Source organism: Vulpes vulpes, chromosome 7, assembly GCF_048418805.1.
Source record: "Vulpes vulpes isolate BD-2025 chromosome 7, VulVul3, whole genome shotgun sequence".
NCBI classification, from domain to species: domain Eukaryota; kingdom Metazoa; phylum Chordata; class Mammalia; order Carnivora; family Canidae; genus Vulpes; species Vulpes vulpes.
Genome location: NC_132786.1, coordinates 59,356,119 through 59,377,172, shown reverse-complemented (window position 1 = coordinate 59,377,172; position 21,054 = coordinate 59,356,119). Strand labels below are relative to the sequence as shown.

Below are 21,054 nucleotides of genomic sequence, written 5' to 3'. Positions count from 1 at the left end.
GTGCCATAACTTTTCCTCCGCTCTCTAACATTGTTCTCATTTACCTAGATTACGGATTGGATATCGTTCTACATTTCATGCTACATATTATGCCTATATGCACACACACATGCACACACACACACACACACACACACCATGTTTGTTGTTCAATCATAAAAACTAAGTATAAGTGTCACACTCAGATATACAAGAATTCTTAGAATGTTAAAATGTTAGAGCTAGAAGTGGCCTTGGAGGTAATAAAAATCAGTGTTTCCAGAGCCAAATTGATTCTAGTCACCTCGGGATGCCTGGGTGGCTCAATGTTTGAGCATCTGCCTTTGACTCAGATCATGATCCTGGGGTCCGGGGATTGAGTCCCACATCGGGCTCCCCATAGGAAGCCTGCTTCCCCCTCGCCTGTGTCTCTGCCTCTGTCTCGGTGACTCTCATAAATAAATAAATAAAATCTTTTTTAGAAAGTTGATTCTAGGGATCCCTGGGTGGTGCAGCGGTTTAGCACCTGCCTTTGGCCCAGGGCACGACCTGGAGACCCGGTATCGAATCCCATGTCGGGCCCCGGTGCATGGAGCCTGTTTCTCCCTCTGCCTGTGTCTCTGCCTCTCTCTCCCTCTCTGTGTGTGACTATCATAAATAAATAAAAATTTAAAAAAACTACAAAAATAAAAAGATGATTCTAGTCACCTAGAATATTTTAGAAAATCAGAGGTCTGTCCCCGAGTCTCACACTTTCATATTCGGAATTCTTAAATTAAAAATCTGAATTTTTCTCAAAAAAAATAAATAAAAATCTGAATTTTTAAAACCACATGTCCAGTCAAATCTCCTGCATAGTGATGTTTGACAACTATAGATCACCGACCAGAGGAGCATCTGAGATTTGAAAATGCCCTGGTTCTGTGTCCCACACTTCCAGTTAGAAGCCAGAGTGGAGCATCAGAACTCAAATCTAGAAGTTCTACTGTTAAGCCCAGTGGTATTTCACCGTCCTGCACTTTTTGAAAAGGAGATATTGAGAGGAACTGAACAAATGGCTCACCTCCTTGCTCGGGGATCCGAAGTTCAGACTTTACAGATAGATTTATTTATTTATTTATTTATTTATTTATTTATTTATTTATTTATAAATTGAGAGAGAGCTGGCATACACAAGTGGGCAGGCAGGGGCAGACGGAGAAGCAGACTCCAGCTGAGCAAAGCGGGGCTGGATACCGGGACTCCAGGATCATGACCTGAGCCAAACGGACATGCTTAACCGGTTGAGCCACCCCGGTGCCCTAGAAGCTCAGACTTTCATTGGAAGATACATGTCCAGCAAACTAACATAGAACATGGCAGTTTCCACAGCCTGATGGGAAGCCTGTGGGAGCTCAGAACAGAATGACTGAGTTTGACTGTAGTTAGCAGAGTCTGAAACAAGTTCTCAGACAAAATACCCTGCCCTCGTTCAGACCAACTTCTTGTCAACCTAGTCAAAATCACTTTAACTGACCTGAAAGATTGCTGTTCCATTCTATTGCCAAAGTGTCCGTAGCTTATGTTCCCATTTGACAGTTACTTCCATTCAAAACTGCCCATTTCCATGAGCATCCAAACGAACAAGGACTCTCTGTCCTCCCTTGAAGGCCGTTCTGCTATCGTAAGACACCCCTGAACCCAGGTACCTGTAGGGAGGTATTGAAATGTCCTCATTATGCAAACAGAGACATTCTACTAGTTCTGGTCAGCTGCAGAATGAAATGAAGTCATTTTCCACCTGTCTGTATGGACACCTTCACCCATGAGAACCATTATCATCACCTTTCCCAATCTATTCATTTTTGAACCAAGTCTCCTCAGGTAACAAAACAAATCTCTAAAAGACTTATTCAGTTTCAGTAGCTGAGCACTTGAGACAACCCTACACATAGGCCAAAGTCTCCACTACCTACACTACCTACATCCCACTACGCCCTATGGGATAGTCAGTGTTGGAGAGAACCATAGTTCCCTGGTACCTGAATGCTCCCTTCGGATTGTGTGCATCACACCCTAGGTCTGGTAAGATGGACTTGGATGAACTGCAGTCAGGGGCTTTCCAGGTGTTTAGAACCATCTGTGCTTCATCACTGAAACAGAACAGGATATGGGTAACAGAAAATGGGGCATTTTCCTAATAGTGTTATTTGTCTCCAAACCTCCTCTGCTTATATTCTCCAACAGTTAGTGACTTTCAGATAATAGCATGACAGAGCCATGATACCGCTCTTGGGCCCAGGCAGAGGGAAATGATAAGGATCTACTTATATGGAAAACTGAGTCTAAGAAAATTAGCTCCATACAACTGATCTTTGGGGCTTAACTCTTTTTTTATGGCTTTATTCCACCGTTGGCTCCCCCTGTTACCTTTCAACTCTGGTCTTCTCAAATGGATTCCTCCTGAGATTCCAGCTGACTCCCAAACCGAATGTGCCCTCTACATTAAGGGTAGAAACAGGAACTAGAGGTCTTAACCATCCTCTCCAGCCATGCCTTACCATAGCCTGCATCAGTCTCCCTGCTTTTGACCAAGGAAATAACTGGAAGTATAAAAGAGAACATCCAGTATCTAAATGTCCTGGCCAAGTACATTCACGGAGGAATAGGCGATATTATTACACTTGAGGTAGGATATTTATTCATTTGTTTTGATGAACAAAAACCTAGGGTTTGCTGAAATGTAAGAAGTAAACACAGAGGTAACAATGGTGCTTAGTTACCAATGTCAGTAACTCAAAATGGGGAAAAAGTAATGATGAAGGTGGTTCTGGTGGTTCTTTTTTTGTTACACATATTGCAGACATATGGACAAATTGGGCAGACTCTCTATTCTCAAGGAACCTACTAGATCTTCAATGAAACAATTCTGTATACATCACTTCTATATTTTCTCCATATATAATTTTACTCGGCAAAGTTTTTTGATTTTAAAGAACCAACGCCAATTGTGAAAACTGCAGCAAAGTATTTCCATCAAATGAGACAATGAAGTATGTAAGAAACAAAGAGAATCCACAGAGGTTTCTCCAGTGAGATACAAACATACGACTATTAAAATGACTCAATGTACGTTTTAGACCTCCAAACCTGTATAAAAAAAGAAGTATTTTCTGTTGTTTTTAGATACTAAGTGTATGGTAATTCATTACAGTGACAATAGGAAACTAGTGGAAAACTCAAGAGATTACTCTCGTGGGAATCCCAAGATGAGTGCCAAGAGACATCTCCACGCGTCAGTGAGCAACATGCACAGCTGGCAACAATATTGGTTGTGACACCTCAGAAATCTCTGAGACAGAGTTCTACAAGATGAAGAGATTGATAGACATACCTGATCAGATTGAACTTTTTAAGAGGGTCGAACAATAGGCAGAGAGGTTGGGATTGAAACACACAAAAAAAGGGGAAATGAAATCAGATATATTAAAAATGAGAAAAGAATGAGCCCTGGGGAGAATGTCACGTTGAGCAGGACAGGAACTCTGTAGCGCTCTCTAAACAGCAGCACTTCCAAAGCAAGCACTGACCTCGGCTGTGACTGAACACCCAGGGGATAAGGACTGGGGGCAGGGGTGAGGGGTGGGGAGATGTGCTTGTCTACTCTGACAGTTGGGGTTGCTGGTCCCTATTCATGGAGCTCAGGTTCCCTCCCCAAGTAGCTCTACCTTCTCTTTTTATCTCCTCCATCTCTACTGCATCCTCATTTCAGGGAGTTAACTGGACTATGCCTGATTTTCCCTCTGAACCCCTCCCAGAAACCCTCTCTACATAGCAAGCTGTGGCCATTTCCGGGCATCCTTGGTCCCCCAGAACCTCCGAAAAATTTTTAAAGAACACTTGGGGGCCCAGGGTTCACTCGCCTCCATGAAGATGATGGAGAAAGATATCCTGAACTGAAGCATCCTCAGAATTATCTGCTTCAGCTCAGACCCTGAGAACCGATCATGTGAAAACTTGATTACAACCAGGCTTCCCATGACCTAACTGAATCTCTAATAAAACTTTATGAGAGCTCCTGTAGGTCCAGATAACTCCTGTGATGAGCGGGAAGACATAGGGATTTTGTTCTTGGATGGCCAGAGTCGTCAAATATTTTTGAGTCTACTTGGGAACCAAGGGGCAGCTCTTGTCTTCCTGGAGAGGTTTCAGCTGACACCTGCCCAAATATCCTTAGAATTTTGTACTTTAGCTCAGCGACAGGGAACCACCATTGGGCAATCTCAGCCAGCCTGAGTCCCTGGAAATGTTTAAAGTCCTCTCCTTGTTCCAAAAAAGGGGAACGTGCCTATGAAGGCACTGGGTGGTGACTGCCCACCTGCTAAAGCAACTTCAGCACTTTGTAGGTTCACTCAAAAGCAGTATGAAACTCCTCTGCTGGCCTTTGTCACCCCTGCTGGTCTGGTTGACAGAGGCTCACACTCCAAAAGCCCAGAGCTTCTATATGCAAATATGATTACCTGAAACTCCAGTGGTTCGATGGAAGAGGTGGCAGAAGGGCAATGGGATACTAAGGCTAAAAAAATGCTGGGGTTTACTGGGAGTCATAGCATGGTTCATGGACACTGGCTGTGCGTCTGGCCCCTGCCTTCTTTGCATGCACCCAGGGCTGGCCAAATACTTGAAATCTGATGGGTATCATGTGGCTGGCCAGCCCCAGAGAGCCCTCCTTCCACCTCCATTCTTTAAAGCTCCCCCACTGGGATACGCACACAAGTTCCCAACATCCCCCATTACCTGGACCTAGTTGGTTTGACTTTCTATGCCTCAGGGTGCCTGTTTTTGCCTTATGAAATAATTTTCTTGGTGAGAACATAGGGCTCAAAGCCTGAGATACCCCAGGAAGATGGTCTTGATACCTTGTCATTTGACAAGGAATTTATATCTAATCAGACCAAAATTAAAAATCAATTAAATGAGATGCAATCCAAACTGAAGGTCCTAATGACGAGGGTTAACGAGGTAAAAGAACGAGTGAGTGACATAGAAGACAGGTTGATGGCAAAGGCAGAAACTGAGGAAAAAGGAGAAAAACAAAGGCCATGAGGATAGGTCAAGGGAAATAAATGACAGCCCCAGAAGGAAAAAATCTACGTTTAATTGGGATTCCCGAGGGCGCCCAAAGGGATAGAGGTCCAGAAACTGTATTTGTACAAATCATAGCTGACAACTTTCCTAACTGGGGAAGGGAAACAGGCATTCAGATCCAGGAGATAGAGAGATCCCCCCTAAAATCCATAAAAACCGCTCAACACCTCGACATTTAATAGTGAAGCTTGCAAATTTCAAAGATAAAGAGAAGATCCTTAAAGCAGCAAGAGACAAGTAAGCAGTAGTTTTTATGGGGAGAAGCATTAGGACAACAGCAGACCTCTCCACAGAGACCTGGCAGGCCAGAAAGAGCCGGCAGGATTTAGTCAGGGTCCTAAATGAGAAGAACCTGCAGCCCAGAATACTTTATCCAGCAAGGCTCTCATTCAGAATACGAGAGATAAAGAGCTTCCAAGATAGGCAGGAACTGAAAGAATTTGTGACCACCAAGCTGGCTCTGCCAGAAATATTAGGGGGACCCTGGAATAGAAAGAGGAAGTCCAAGGAAACAATCCACAAAAAACAGGGACTGAATGACGAGACTAAATTCCTATCTTTCAATAGTAACTCTGAACGTGAATGGGCTTAATGACCCCATCAAAAGGCGCAGGGTTTCAGACTGGATAAAAAAGCAAGACCCATCTATTTGCTGTCTCCAGGAGACTCATTTTCGACATAAGGACACCTGCAGCCCGAAAATAACAGTTGGAGAACCATGGACCATTCTAATGGTCCTCAAAAGAAAGCAGGGGTAGCCATCCTTGGAGAAATTAAAGATTGTCCCAAAGATTGTAGTAAGAGAAGAAGAGGGACACTATATCATCCTTAAAGGATCTATCCAACTAGAGGACCTAACAATCATGAATATTTATTCCCGAAATGCGGGAGCTGCCAAGTATATCAATCAATTAATAATCCAAGTTAAGACACACTTAGATAATAATACACTTATACTTGGTGACTTGAATATAGTGCTTTCTACAATCGACAGGTCTTCTAAGCACAACATCTCCTAGGAAACAAGAGCTTTAAATGCTACACTGGACCAGATGGATTTCACAGATAGTTACAGAACTTTATGTCCAAACACAACTGAATACACAGTCTTCTCAAGTGCACATGGAGCTTTCTCCAGAATAGACCACATACTGGGTCCCACATCAGTTCTTAACCGATACCAAAAGATTTGGATCATTCCCTGCATATTTTCAGACCATAATGCTTTGAAACTAGAACTAAATCACAAGAAATTTGAAAGGATTTCAAACACGTGGAGGTTAAGGACCATCCTGTAAAAGATGAAAGGGTCAACCACGAAGTCAGGGAAGAATTAAAAAGATTCATGGAAACTAATGAGAATGAAGATACAACCACTCCAAATCTTTGGGATACAGCAAAAGCAATACAAGCATCCATCCAAAAACTGGAAAGAACCCAAATACAAAAGCTAACCTTGCACCTAAAGGAGCTGGCGACAAAACAGCAAACAGATCCTACTCTTAGCAGAAGAAGAAAATTAATAAAGATCCAAACAGAACTCAATGAAATGGAGACCAGAAGAACTGTGGAACAGATCCACAAAACCAGGAGTTGGTCCTTTGGAAGAATTAATAAGATAGATAGACCATTAGCCAGCCTTATTAAAAAGAAGAGAGAGAAGACTGAAACTAATAAAATCATGAATGAGATAGGAGAGATCACCACCAACACCAGGAAATAGAAACGATTTTAAAAACTGATTATGGCAGCTATACGCCAATAAATTAGGCCATCCAAAAGGAATGGACACATTTCTGGAAAACTACAAACTACCAAAACTGGAACAGGAAGAAATTGAAAACCTGAACAGGCCGATAACCAGGGAGGAATTTGAAACCGTCATCAAAAACTTCCCAAGACCAAAAGTCCAGGGCCAGATGATTTCCCAGGGAAATTTTATCAAATGTTTAAAGAAGAAACCATACCTATTCTACTAAAGCTGTTCCGAAAGATAGAAAGAGATGGAGTGCTTCCAAACTCGTTCTATGAGGCCAGCATCACCTTAATTCCAAAACCAGACAAAGACCCCACCAAAAAGGAGAATTAGATGCCAATATCCCTGATGAACATGGATGCAAACATTCTCAACAAGATACTAGCCAGTAGGATCCAACAATAGGTTAAGAAGATTATTCACCATGATCAAGTGGGATTTATCCCCAGGATGCAAGGCTCGTTCAACACTCATAAAGCAATCAATGTGATTGATCAGATCAGCAAGAGAAAAAACAAGAACCATATGATCCTTTCAATAGATGCAGAGAAGGCATTTGACAAAATACAGCATCTATGCCTGATCAAAACTCTTTTCTTTAATAAATTAATTTTTATTGGTGTTCAATTTACCAACATACAGAAAAACACCCAGTGCTCATCCGTCAAGTGTCCCCCTCAGTGCCCGTCACCCATTCTCCCCCACCCCCCGCCCTCCTCCCCTTCCACCACCCCTAGTTCGTTTCCCAGAGTTAGGAGTATTTATGTTCTGTCTCCCTTCCTGATATTTCCCAGACATTTCTTCTCCCTTCCCTTATATTCCCTTTCACTATTATTTATATTCCCCAAATGAATGAGAACATACACTGTTTGTCCTTCTCCGATTGACTTACTTCACTCAGCATAATACCCTCCAGTTCCATCCAGATTGAAGCATATGGTGGGTATTTGTCGTTTCTAATGGCTGAGGAATATTCCATTGTATACATAGACCACATCTTCTTTATCCATTCATCTTTCGATGGACACCAAGGCTCCTTACACAGTGTGGCTATTGTGGACATGCTGCTAGAAACATCAGGGTGCAGGTGTCCCAGCGTTTCGTTGCATCTGAATCTTTGGGGTAAATCCCCAACAGTGTAATTGCTGGCTCGTAGGGCAGGTCTATTTTTAACCCTTTGAGGAACCTCCACACAGTTTTCCAGAGTGGCTGCACCAGTTCACATTCCCACCAACAGTGTAAGAGGGATCCCTTTTCTCCCCATCCTCTCCAACATTTGTTGTTTCCTGCCTTGTTAATTTTCCCCATTCTCACTGGTGTGAGGTGGTATCTCATTGTGGTTTTGATTTGTATTTCCCTGATGGCAAGTGATGCAGAGCATTTTCTCATGTGCATGTTGGCCATGTCTATGTCTTCCTCTGTGAGATTTCTCTTCATGTCTTTTGCCCATTTCATGATTGGATTGTTTGTGTCTTTGGTGTTGAGTTTAATAAGTTCTTTATAGATTTTGGAAACTAGCCCTTTATCTGATAGTTCATTTACAAATATCTTCTCCCATTCTGTAGGTTGTCTTAGTTTTGTTGACTGTTGTTGTCGTTTGCTGTGCAAAAGCTTCTTATCTTGATGAAGTCCCAATAGTTCATTTTTGCTTTTGTTTCTTTTGCCTTTGTGGATGTATCTTGCAAGAAATTACTGTGGCCAAGTTCAAAAAGGGTGTTGCCTGTGTTCTCCTCTAGGATTTTGATGGAATCTTGTCTCACATTTAGGTCTCTCATCCATTTTGAGTTTATCTTTGTGTATGGTGAAAGAGAGTGGTCCAGTTGCATTCTTCTGCATGTGGATGTCCAATTTTCCCAACACCATTTATTGAAGAGACTGTCTTTCTTCCAATGGATAGTCTTTCCTCCTTTATCAAATATTAGCTGACTATAAAGTTCAGGGTCCACTTCTGGGTTCTCTATTCTGTTCCATTGACCTATGTGTCTGTTTCTGTGCCAGTACTACACAGTCTTGATGACCGCAGCTTTGAAGTACAACCTGAAACCTGGCATTGTGATGCCCCCGGATATGGTTTTCTTTTTTAAAATTCCCCTGGCTATTCGGGGTCTTTTCTGATTCCACACAAATCTTAAAATAATTTCTTCTAACTCTCTGAAGAAAGTCCATGGTATTTTGATAGGGATTGCATTAAACGTGTAAATTGCCCTGGGTAACATTGACATTTTCACAATATTAATTCTGCCAATCCATGAGCATGGAATATTTTTCCAACTCTTTGTGTCTTGCTCCATTTCTTTCATAAGTGTTCTATATTTTTTAGGGTGTAGATCCTTTACCTCTTTGGTTAGGTTTATTCCTAGGTATCTTATGCTTTTGGGTGCAATTGTAAATGGGATTGACTCCCTAATTTATCTTTCTTCAGTCTCATTGTTAGTGTATAGAAATGCCATTGATTTCTGTGCATTGATTTTGTATCCTGCCATGCTACCAAATTGCTGTATGAGTTCTAGCAATCTTGGGGTGGAGGCTTTTGGATTTTCTATGTAGAGTATCATGTCATCGGTGAAGAGGGAGTGTTTGACTTCTTCTTTGCCAATTTGAATGCCTTTAATGTCTTTTTGTTGTCTGATTGCTGAGGCGAGGACTTCCATTACTATGTTGAATAGCAGTGGTGAGAGTGGACATCCCTGTCTTGTTCCTGATCTTAGGGGAAAGGCTCCCAGTGCTTCCCCATTGAGAATGATATTTGCTGTGGGCTTTTCGTAGATGGCTTTTAAGATGTTGAGGAAAGTTCCCTCTATCCCAACACTCTGAAGTGTTTTGATCAGGAATGGATGCTGTATTTTGTCAAATGCTTTCTCTGCATCTAATGAGAGGATCATATGGTTCTTGGTTTTTCTCTTGCTGATATGATGAATCACATTGATTGTTTTACGAGTGTTGAACCAGCCTTGTGTCCCGGGGATAAATCCTACTTGGTCATGGTGAATAATTTTCTTAATGTGTTGTTGGATCCTATTGGCTAGTATCTTGTTGAGAATTTTTGCATCCATGTTCATCAGGGATATTGGTCTATAATTCTCCTTTTTGGTGGGGTCTTTGTCTGGTTTCAGAATTAAGGTGATGCTGGCCTCATAGAACGAATTTGGAAGTACTCCATCTCTTTCTATCTTTCCAAACAGCTTTAGTAGAATAAGTATGATTTCTTCTTTAAACGTTTGATAGAATTCCCCTGGGAAGCCATCTGGCCCTGGACTCTTGCGTCTTGGGAGGTTTTTGATGACTGCTTCAATTTCTTCCCTGATTATTGGCCTGTTCAGGTTTTCTATTGCTTCCTGCTCCTGTTTTGGTAGTTTGTGGCTTTCCAGGAATGCGTCCATTTCTTCTAGATTGCCTAATTTATTGGCATATAGCTGTTCATAATATGTTTTTAAGATCGTTTGTATTTCCTTGGTGTTGGTAGTGATCTCTCCTTTCTCATTCATGATTTTATTAATTTGAGTCTTCTCTCTCTTCTTTTTGATTAGGTTGGCTAATGGTTTATCTATCTTATTAATTCTTTAAAACAACCAACTCTTGGTTCTGTTGATCTGTTCCACAGTTCTTTTGGTCTCGATTTCATTTAGTTCTGCTCGAATTTTAATTAACTCTCTTCTTCTGATGGGGGTGGGGTCCATTTGCTGCTTTTTCTCTAGCTCCTTTATGTGTAAGGTGAGCTTTTGTATTTGAGTTCTTTCCAGTTTTTGAATGGATGCTTGTATTGCGATGTATTTCCCCCTCAGGACTGCTTTTGCTGCATCCCAAAGATTTTGAACGGTTGTATCTTCATTCTCATTAGTTTCCATGAATCTTTTTAATTCTTCCTTAATTTCCTGGTTGACCCTTTCATCTTTCAGCAGGATGGTCCTTATCCTCCATGTGTTTGTGTCCTTCCAAACTTCTTGTTGTGATTAAGTTCTAATTTCAAGGCATTATGGTCTGAGAATATACAGGGGACTATCCCCATCTTTTGGTATCGGTTCAGACCCTATTTGTGACCCAGTATGTGGTCTATTCTGGAGAAAGCTCCATGTGCACTTGAGAAGAATGTGTATTCAGTTGAGTTTGGATGTAAAGTTCTGTAGATATCTGTGAAATCCATCTGGTCCAGTGTACCATTTAAAGCTCTTGTTTCTTTGGAGATGTGCTTAGAAGACCTATCAAGGGTAGAAAGAGCTAGATTGAAGTCACCAAGTATAAGTGTATTATTATCAAAGTATTTCTTCAGTTTGGTTATTAATTGGTTTAAATATTTGGCAGCTCCCACATTCGGGGCATATATATTGAGGATTGTTATGTCCTCTTGTTGGATAGAGGCTTTGAGTATGAGATAGTGTCCCTCTTAATCTGTCACTATAGTCTTGGGGGTAAATTTTAATTTATCTGATATGAGGATGGCTACCCCTGCTTTCTTTTGAGGACCATTTGAATTGTAAATGGTTCTCCAACCTTTTATTTTCAGGTTGTAGGTGTCCTTCTGTCTATAATGAGTCTCTTGTAGACAGCAAATAGATGGGTCCTGCTTTTTTATCCAGTCTGAAACCCTGCGCCTTTTGGTGGGGTCATTAAGCCCGTTCATGTTCAGAGTTACTATTGACAGGTATGAGTTTAGTGTCATCATGATATCTATTCAGTCCTTGTTTTTTGTGCATTATTCCACTGAACTTCTTCTTAAAGGGGAATTTTAAGAGTCCCCCTTAAAATTTCTTGCAGAGCTGGTTTGGAGGTCACATATTCTTTCAGTTCCTGCCTGACTTGGAAGCTCTTTACCTCTCCTTCCATTTTGAATGAGAGCCTTGCTGGATAAAGTATTCTTGGTTGCATGTTCTTCTCATTTAGGACCATGAATATATCCTGCCAACCCTTTCTGGCCTGCCAGGTCCCTGTGGAGAGGTCTGCTGTTACCCTAATATTCCTCCCCATAAAAGTCAGGGACTTTTTTTCTCTTGCTGCTTTAAGGATCTTCTCTTTATCTTTGGAATTTGCAAGCTTCACAATTAAATGTGGAGGTGTTGAACGGTTTTTATTGATTTTAGGGGGGGGGATCTCTCTATTTCCTGGATCTGAATGCCTGTTTCCCTTCCCAGATTAGGAAAGTTTTCAGCTAGGATTTGTTCAAATACATATTCTGGCCCTCTGGCCCTTTCTGCGCCCTCGGGAACCCCAATTAAATGTAGGTTTTTCTTCCTCAGGCTGTCGTTAATTTCCCTTAATCTGTCTTCATGGTCTCTTAATTGTCTGTCTCTTTTTTCCTCAGTTTCCCTCTTTGCCATCAACTTGTCTTCTATGTCACTCACTTGTTCTTCCACCTCATTAAGCCTCGTCGTTAGGACTTCTAGCTTGGATTGCATCTCATTTAATTGATTTTTAATTTCTGCCTGATTGGACCTAAATTCTGCAGTCATGAAGTCTCTTGAGTCCTTTATGGTTTTTTCTAGAGCCACCAGTAGCTGTATAATAGTGCTTCGAATTTGGCTTTCTGACACTGAATTGTATTCCAGATTTTGTAACTCTGTGGGAGAGAGGACTGTTTCTGAAACTTTTTTTTGATGTGAGGTTTTCCTTGTAGTCATTTTGCTCAGTGCAGATTGGCCTAAAACAAGTTGTATTGGGAAAAGGAGGAAAAGAGAGGGAAGGAAAGAAAAGAGAAAAAAAAAGAGAAAGAAGAAAAAAGGGGGAAAAAGAGAAAGAAAAAGAAAGAAAGGTGAAAAAAAAGGGGGGGGGGAGTTCAATCAGAAATCAAAAGAACCAATCAGAAATGAAAGAGAAAGAAAGAGAAAAAAACACAAAACAAAACAACAACAACAACAACAACAACAACAACAAAAAACAAATAACACGTGGGAGTATCTTCTGATTCTGTATACTTTGAACAGAAATCAACAGAAGCAATCAGAAATACTTTGAAAAGAAATCAAAAGAAGCAATCAGAAATCAAAAAGAAAGAAAGAAAAAAAACACAAAACAAAACAAAACAAAACACCCAAAAAACACGTGGGAGTATCTTCTGATATCTTTGAATCAGAAATCAAAAAGAAAGAAAGAAAAAAAAAAACACAAAACAAAACAAAACAAAACAAAAACAAAAACAAAAACAAAAACAAAAATCACGGGGGAGTATCTTCCGATTCTGTATACTTTAAGTCCCTTGACTTCCCCTGGAACTGGTCAGTCTAGCTGGTCTTCTGGGGGAGGGGCCTGCTGTGCTGATTCTCAGGTGTTAGCACTTGGGGGAGCTGCTCTGCCCCCTGCCTGGTGTAGGGCTCAGTGGGGGCTGTTCACCCCGTGAGGCCCCAGGAGGAACAACCGCAGTGGCGGGGCCAGCTCTGCAGCCCTGGAGTCAGCTCCCGCAGTAGCTCCGGGGCTCTCCGTCTGCAGGGCCTGGGGGCTCCGGGGCGGGGCCGCTGATCTGCTCAGCTCCGGGCAGGAGCATCCTTGCTGTCCTGGGCCCTCCCGGCCTCTGCCTGTCCCGGGGGAGGCCAGATCCTGGGCTGTGTCCCGGCGCCCTGTGCTCTGGGGCCTGCGATGTTGGATTCTCGCTCCCACCCCGCAGCCCCCTCCCCAGAGCCGCCACCCGAGCCCCTCCGAGCTGCTCCGGGTCCCGCCCTGCGCGCTGCAGCCCTTAGGGAGCTCGGCGCACCCCCCAGGGTGCAGGTGTCTGTTAGTGTCCCAGGGAGCCCGAGGGCATCCCCGCCCTCCTGGGTCCTGCTCTAACTCCCTGTGAGCCCCTTTCCGCCCGGGAAGGTTGGTGCAGCTCCTGCTTCTCCGGGACGGGGCTCTCCTGTCCTGGGGATACTCGCCGCGGCCTCAGCCCGGCTCCTCGCGGGGCCCTTCCCCCTTGGAGGCCTTTTGTTTCTTTATTTCTTTTTCCCTGTCTTCTTACCTTGATAGAAGCGCGAACTCTTCTCACTATAGCATTCCAGCTGTTCTCTCTTTAAATCTCAGGCCGAATTCGTAGATTTTCAGGATGATTTGAAGGTTATCTAGGTAATTTGTTGGGGACAGGTGATTTGGGGACCCTACTCTTCCGCCATCTTCCTGATCAAAACTCTTGAGAGTGTAGGGATAGAGGGAACATTCCTCAACATCTTAAAAGCCATCTACAAAAAGCCCACAGCATATATCATTGTCAACTTGGAAGCACTGGGAGCCTTTCCCCTAAGATCAGGAATGAGACAGGGATGTCCTCTCTTACCACTGCTATTCAACATAGTACTAGAAGTCCTAGCCTCAGCAATCAGGCAGCAAAAAGAAATAAAAGGCATTCAAATTGGCAAAGAAGAAGTCAAACTCTCCCTCTTCGCCGATGACATGATACAGTACATAGAAAACCCAATAACTCCACCCCAAGATTCCTAGAACTCCTACAGCAATTTGGCAGTGTGGCAGGATACACAATCAATCCCCAGAAATCAGTGGGATTTCTGTACACTAACAATAAGACTGAAGAAAGAGAAGTTAAGGAGTCAATCCCATTTACAATTGCACCCAAAAGCATAAGATACCTAGGAATTAACCTCACCAAAGGGGTAAAGGATCTATACCCTAAAAACTACAGAACACTTCTGAAAGAAATGGAGGAAGACACAAAGAGATGGAAAAATATTCCATGCTCATGGATTGGAAGAATTAATAATGTGAAAATTCCAGTGCTACCTAGGGTAATTTACACATTCAATACAATCCCTATCAAAATTCCATGGACTTTCTTCAGAGAGTTGGAACAAATCATCTTAAGATTTGTGTGGAATCAGAAAAGACCCCGAATAGCCAGGGGGATATTAAAAAAGAAAACCATAGCTGGGGGCATCACAAGGCCAGATTTCAGGTTGTACTACAAAGCTGTGGTCATCAAGACAGCGTGGTCCTGGAACAAAGACAGACACATAGATCAATGGAACAGAATAGAAAATGCAGAAGTGGACCCTCAGCTCTATGTTCAACTAATATTCGACAAAGCAGGAAAGACTATCCACTGGAAGAAAGACAGTCTCTTCAATAAATGGTGTTGGGAAAATTGGACATCCACATGCAGACGAATGAAACTGGACCACTCTCTTTCACCATACACAAAGATAAACTCAAAATGGGTGAGAGATCTCAATGTGAGACAAGATTCCATCATAATCCTAGAGGAGAACACAGGCAACACCCTTTTTGAACTTGGCCACAGCAACTACTTGCGAGATACATCCATGAAGGCAAGAGAAACAAAAGCAAAAATGTCCTATTGGGACTTCATCAAGATAAGAAGCTTCTGCACAGCAAAACTGAAAGACAACCTACAGAACGGGAGAAGATATTTGCAAATGACACGCCAGATAAAGGGCTAGAAACCAAGATCTATAAAGAACTTATTAAACTCAACACCAAAGAAGCAAACAATCCAACCATGAAATGGGCAAAAGACATGAACAGAAATCTCACAGAGGAAGACATACACATGGCCAAGAAGCACATGAGAAAATGCTCCGCATCACTGGCCATCGGGGAAATACAAATCAAAACCACCATGAGATCCCACCTCACACCAGTGAGAATGGGGAACGTTAACAAGGCAGGAAACAACAAATGTTTTTTTTTTTTTTTTGTCTGCTTTTTTTATTTAAAAAAAGACCATGATTCTTTGAGAGGTGATACAAGATTGCTTTCCAGTCAGATCATAATTTCCACAATTTCTGTAATAACTATAAATTTGAAAGTTTCCCACTCTCCCCACCCCAATTCACTTTTGGCATTGTGTGTGAAATGTCACTTCCAAAAAATGGGGGAAAATATTCTGAATACTGGGTTTTCATCACACAGGACTCCTTTCCTAGGAAAAATTTTCTGGTGCTAAATTGAGAATATTCATACAACAATGCTTAACAATATCTCATCAGTAAAGCCATTTTCTAACCAACTCTATGGCTGTCTGAGAAGAAAATTACATAGAATAGCAGCCAATTCTCAGAGGTAAAAAGGCAATGGCTTATCTTATCCTTTTCCACTTCTCCTAATTTTACATTCAGAATTAGAGCAAATCTATGAGAGGTAGCAGAAGGTCTGACACAGGCTCTGGCTTCATGATTTGAAAATACAATTTCAACTCATCACATTCTTCAGAAGAACTCATTATACTTAAAAGAAACACACAAAGAGGCTCTCTTAACCTCTGCATGCAGAGGTTGGCCAGAAGGACATACATTGGTTACCAGCAGAGAAGGATGGGCCTAACCATCTGGCAATTAGGAGATGGTGTATCCAAAGATATAGTCTTGATCTGGTTAGAAAACTGTGTCATTTGTAAAGTATATTACTCTCGAGTCTTCACTTACTCTGCTAAAAAGAAGCTTCTACACAAAATCAGGATGCTACAGGAGAGAAATAGCTAACACAGGCTATCGTTGGCTAATATTTAAATGCAAAGAATTCAACTTTCATTTTCAATATGTGGGAAGGGTTTGTGAGCTTGTTACTGACATATTTGGCCCAATTCATATTTATTTTTATTTTTTCACTGTGCTTCAGATCTTTGGGGTATTGCCAAAAAAACTTATCCCAAAAATCTCTGAATTTTTATTAGAGCTTAATGGATTTATTTGAATACTTCTGTTAAGCTGATAAGAGTTAGGGAGAGTCTTATCCTACTCCCTTCCCCAGACCTAATTAGACGTTTTTATTTCAAAACAAAAGATGGTGATATTATAAAACTAGGGAGGGAAATAAGATGCTATGACAGTACACTTCTTTTTAGTTAACACTTATTTCTTACCTATAGCACTACGAATGTGATAAAACTTTTGGGAAGGAGAAGGGAAGAAGGAAATTCCAAAACCTCCCAACAAAGTAGCCATTCCAATGCATGGACAAGGGCTTATTTCGTCTGCCAGCCACTGATTCACAAATATTTTCCCCATTTAAAGTAGTATGTGTGAATGAGGTTGGGGAGAGCAAGGAATACATCAAGGAGTCAACTCTACTCTTCTCTTAATGAGCCCGCCCTATGTCCTTAGTGGTGACTGACTTCATCCGCCATCTTGGCTTTCAGATTAAGCAACCTCTTTCTTTAAAACTTTCTTGTTCTTGCTGCTTTTCTTGCCATTCTTGTCTTTGTTCTCGGACATTATTTTTGGCTCTGATTTCTTTCCTTAGGTCAAAGAACACCTTGTCCACATTGGCTCGTGTTTTAGCCGATGTCTCCACGTACTGCACGCCCCACTCCTCTGCTTTAGTCCTCGCCTCTTCGATGGGCACCTGCCTCTCTCCTCTAGGTCGGACTTGTTTCCCACGACAAGCAATGGACTTGCCATTTTTTTTTTCTGGCCCACATATCCATAATGGACATACAGTGCCCAAGGCCCTCAGATGCAAGAAAATATCCTCCTTGTCTACACTATACACCAACCAAGTAACAAATGCTGCCCACATCCTGGGCTCTCCTGGAAAGAGAGGTTCCTATAGACACTGGCGTGTGACCCTCCACATCCAGCTGTGCATTGAGCCTTGGGAGGCATAGCTACTGAGGTCTCCTCAATGCAGGAGAGACTCAAGCTTGAGGCGACTGGCTTATCCCACTTGCAGGGGGAGGTCTCCCCTGTTCTTCCTCAGTCCCTTGCTGGATGCCACCATACCAGAGGAGGTCACCCCTCCCCAGTCCCCTTGGCTATGTAGGGAGCCCCAATGACATCAACTGAGTGAACTGCAATGGAGTTTGTCTACTTTATGGATGGTATGAGCACCATGCTACAGGGGGGAGCTCATGTGGAATATTTACGTCCCTAATAAAGGACACAACCCACCCAACAGTCAGCAAAAGAAGCCAAGCTTTAGGCTGCCATTTAGCACTGGATGCCCTGGTCAGCAAATGGCTCCATCAGCACCTCTTACAAACTCTTGGGCCACTGTCTAAGAGTTGTTCCTTTTAGGGTAAGGAACTCAGGGCACTCTTGCCTCAGAGACACCCCAAATATAAACCAAAATCACAGATGGTCCCCACATGCAGTAAGGCCACAATGCAAGGCCTCCCTGGGACACCACTTGTCCTCCTTGGTGTTCCAACATTACAAATCATGGCCAGACCCTCATTTTGCTTCTCAGGATACATAGTGCTGGCCTTACAGGAAGGACTCAATAAATAAAATCCCACCTCCCCTGGAGACCACAAGCAGCCAGGGGAACTGAGGCACACACTGTCTCCTCAAACCACTCCTATTTAAGCTACAAGGTGTCAAATGAGCCTCCAGTGCAGTTATCCACAAGCCGAGTTCGGACTGCCCCTGGGATGGGAGACCAGAGTGGCTGCTATCACACCGATGGGAAAGAGGGGCACTGGTCAAAAGAGTGTCCAGTAGATTGTACAGGTCATGTGGCGGACTTTACCGAGCAGTATAACGGACAGTATGGAGCAGTGCGCACGCCTTCCCCATGGGCTGCGGGGAATCCATGTGTTACAACGATGCATATGGAGCACTTGACTCCTAGAAGCGTTACCGGGTCCGCTCTTATGAGGCAGTGGCAGCGGCAGCAGCAGCCTCTGCGTACAACTAGGCGGAGCAGTCCATGTCCCATCTGCCTCAAGTCCAGAGCACAGCTGTGACCAGTCACCTCAACCCCACTTCTGTTATCCCTACGACAGACACCTGTTGCCGAGCTCAGGGGCTGCTGCCACTTGGGCTCTATGGCTGCTGCCGCTGCCAACACCTCGTCCTATTATGGAAGGGACAGGAGCCCCCTGTGTCGTGCTGCAGCTGTGCTCCCCACGGTTGGAGAGGGCTACGGTTATGGGCCAGAGAGTGAGCTGTCGCAGGCTTCAGCAGCTGCACAGAATTCTCTGTATGACATGGCCCGGTGTGAGCGGGAGCATATGTGGACCGAGCGCGGTGCTCAGCCTTTTAAAAACTGGAGGTAGGGGGATCCCTGGGTGGTTCTGATGTTTGGCGCCTGCCTTTGGCCCAGGGCTCGATCCTGGAGACCCGGGATCGAATCCCACATCAGGCTCCCAGTGCATGGAGGCTGCTTCTCCCTCTGCCTGTGTCTGTGCCTCTCTCTCTCTCTCTCTCTCTCTCTCTGACTGTCATAAATAAATTAAAAAAAAAAAACTGGAGGTAGGATCATTGCGGACTGAACCCTCGGGCTGCGGTCATATATGAGAACTTGCTCCGCGCATCCCCCTTGCCGGGATGTTTCCATTGCTTCATGTTTCAGTAAACAAAGGAGTTTCTGACCAACTGTGTTTTCTTTCTTAATTTAATTCTTCTAAGTTGACTTTTCTTTCCTCTTGATACTAGTCCCTGTAGCCTTTCATTCCATTCCTTATATTCTCAGCCTCTGAGCAGCCCTAGGTAAGGATTATGCTGGCATCCCCTTTTTCCTGTACAGTGGAACCCCCTCTTATCTTGCTTTCCTTAGGAATTGAACCCTTCTCCCTGTCTACCTGCAACATCTCCTTTCCCTTTAAAATGACCATGTAGTGGCAAGAGACCTTTTACTCTTCTGTTAGCTCTGGACTCTAACATTGAAGCTAATCTTCTGAAACTGCTAGGACCATTGGGGTTTGGGGTGGAGGTTGTTGTTTTGTTTGTTTGTTTTCTTTTATGTCTGACCTGTGATCGTGGTGCAGCATTAGCTGAAATTTAGCCTTGTTTTACTTCACCCCTCCCACTTTTCTTTAATATTTTGACAAATAAACGTTTCTAACACTTAAAAAAAAAGTGAGAGAAAGAGGGAGAGTACGAGCAGGGGGAAAGACAGAAGGAGAGACAAAGCGTTCCAAGCAGACTTCTTGCCAAACATGCAAAGCTTGGCATCTGGCTTTATCCGACAACCAAGAGATCATGACCTGAGCCAAGGTCAAGGTGGATGCGTAACCGACTGAGCAACTCAGATTTTATTGATTTATCCATGAGAGACACAGAGAGAGAGACAGAGACACAAGCAGAGGGAGAAGCAGGCTCCATGCAGGAAGCCCGAAGTGGGACTCGATCCCGTGTCTCCAGGATCATGCCCTGGGCCGAAGGCAGGTGTTCAACCACTGAGCTACCCAGGAGAGGAAAAAAGGGGTTTCTGAGGCAGAGCAGCATAAAGAGAAACAAGGAGACATGAAATTATATGGCTTTCTCACACAACACTGGTAGTGAACTATGGCTGAAATCTCAAAGGCTGCAGGTGGAGTGTTAATATGTTTTCAATGATGCATTTACAAGTTTTGACTTATTCTATAGTCAAAGAGTGAGTTATGAGCAGAAGACATGATTCTTTCTGTATTTGTATTCAAATTAAAATGGAGTGGAAGCAAAAAAAAAAAAAAAAAAACAGGGAGATTACTGTCTCTCTAATTTATTTGTTACTCCTTGCTGTTTCTTAAACTTCAGAATACAATTACTACTATCATTTTTTTTACAGTTTTTTTAATGTCTTTTATTTTTTAGTTTATTTTTAAGTCTTTTTAAGTAATCTCTCTGCCCAACATAGGGCTTGAATTCATGACCCTGAGATAGATAAAGAGTTGCATGCCCTACCAACTGAGCCAGCCAGGAGCTCCATCATTTCTTGATCATCTTCATAACTACAAATTTTTATATTCTTTGTTTTCCTCATCATCACTTAGCTGCTTTGTTTTCTTTGCAGCCTGTTCCACTAAGGAGCAGTTGGTGGTCTCTCTTATTCTTTAACTTGAACAAAGAGAAGGAGTAGCAATGTAAAAGGGTCCAGGGCCAACTTGACTTCAAATTCTTCCTCATTTCCAATTTGTTTTACAAGACCTCTCTTTTTGTTTCATCCTCTAGGATTAGAAGAAAGCCTTTGTTGTAATTTTAGTTAGCCTTATTAATGACACCTTTCCTTTATTTCAAATATTTGAGAATGTTTATATTATATGTAGGGATGAAGTTGAAGCCCACTGTTTGGGAGCCAAGACTGTATAGGAGAGACAGTATATAATACTCTGTGATATAAATGATTCATCTACCTCAGATTTCAGGTTACTGTTAACACTATTCTAAGAAGACAGTATCCATATATAGAAACATTTCTTATTGATAATGTTTTATGTAACTAAGTATTAGTAAGATGAGTCCTTTTGGGTTTGATCTATTTTTCCCAAATTAGGAACGAGTATTAAGACTTAGCATGAAGTTTATGATATATTTGAATTTTTGCTCCATGAATGCAAC

The 21,054-nt window shown here is 42.6% G+C and overlaps 1 pseudogene; it reads left to right on the top strand.

Moving 5' to 3' along the window:
- LOC140599555 (RNA-binding protein 4B-like) overlaps window positions 1–18,786 on the top strand; it is a 35,070-nt pseudogene extending 16,284 nt beyond the window's left edge.
- The last annotated feature ends 2,268 nt before the right edge of the window (window positions 18,787–21,054 follow it).